We start from the raw sequence: 1656 nt of genomic DNA, 5'->3' as shown, positions 1-1656 counted from the left end.
GTAAAGAGAAGCAGATGGACACAATAATGGTCATTTAGTGTTGGGAAAATGTCAAACACACAGACAGACAGAAACAACAGACGGAAAGAAACAAGTAGGACCTCTTCCACCTTGCCTCCTTTTCTGATTCCTTCTCCATATTTCTCCTCTTCTATCTCCTATGCATCATCATCAGTAGCAGCACATGTACCACCACCACCATCACCACCAGCAGCGGTGGTAGCACCATAGAGCAGCAGCAGAACTAGCATAAACATCAAAGCCGTTGTAGTCGCAGACGGCTTTATTGTACTATAACACAAAACAACAGTAAGTTCTCATACAAACAAAGAAACAATGCATGTCACTTAAGTTTCAAGTTGGGTGAACAGTCTAAAACACACATATTGGAGTTGGCAAGACCCTGAAATCTTTTCGTTGAGTACGAATTTCGTTACACAGAGCTGTACGTGTTCTAAATGCAAAGAATATTACATGAATAAGAGAAAAAAAAGAAAGAAAGGGACCTTAACAGCTGTTCTGTTCTTCTGTGCCTGTTTTGTTGAGCGCCTTTTATCCTGAATCTGAGCACCTTTCCATTTTTTTTCAAATTGAATAAACGTCAAAACATGTTTGTGCCTCTGTTTTTCCCTGTCTTGCTGTTGGGTGTCAATATTTAAACTTTACATCTAGCAAAATTGTGATGTTGTAATATTTGTGTACAGAAGGGATTATACGCTACAAAACAGATACAACATTTAGTTGTCATCTTATCTTATACATCGTTCAATTGTTAACCTATACAATATTTATTTGTTCTTCTTAAAACATTTAGTTATCATCTTATACAAAGTTTAGTTACTATTTCATACAATATTATTTTCTTATTATCTTAGACAACAATGAATTGGTTTATTACTTAATACAAAATTTAGTTGTTCTCTCGTGCCAGATTTAGTTGTTTTGTAACTTTATACAATATTAGTTTTTATCTCAATGAACATTTTGTTTTATTACTTAATACAACATCTACTCGTTATACAACTTTTAGTTGCTAAATATGTTTACTTTATATACTACAATTATTAATTTGTTATCATTCACGACATTATACCAAACTTCTAGCATGCAACGATTAGAACTTTAGCCTACTATTAATATACTGATGCGCTCGTCTCCGAAGCGGAAAGTCCGGGTTCGAGCCTCGGTTCGGACACAGATTTTTTTTCGCCACCTCCTGCCCACCCAATAGTAATGGGTATCTGACTTCTAGTTGGGAAAGTAAAGGCGGAGTGGAAGGAACTGGCCGCCCTACCACAATATGCCGAAGGCCCAGGAAATTGTCTCACTAACAAGGCAATCCCCAATGTCTGGATCGGATGCGGGAACAACTTTACTTTTAAACAAACTGACACTTTCATAAAATATCTTCGAAGACCTGTCCACCAAGTACAACCACAACCCACACTCCCACCAACCATCAACCTATACACCCTGTCGACGTACATCATCATCATCATCATCATCATCATCATCCGGTGCCTTGCAGACTGGCGTGGGCGTTCATGGACCTCCACTTCACACTGTCTGTCTTGCGTTCCATGACGTTCTTGGGAAAGAATACAGCAGTGGTTTCCCCTTGCCTTCTGCTGGATGTTTGTACGGTTTACTCCGCTA

The sequence above is a fragment of the Aplysia californica genome, unplaced genomic scaffold (assembly GCF_000002075.1).
Source record: "Aplysia californica isolate F4 #8 unplaced genomic scaffold, AplCal3.0 scaffold00061, whole genome shotgun sequence".
Taxonomy (NCBI): Eukaryota; Metazoa; Mollusca; class Gastropoda; order Aplysiida; family Aplysiidae; genus Aplysia; species Aplysia californica.
The sequence above is the reverse complement of the archived record's forward strand: the minus strand, read 5'-3'. Positions refer to the sequence as shown.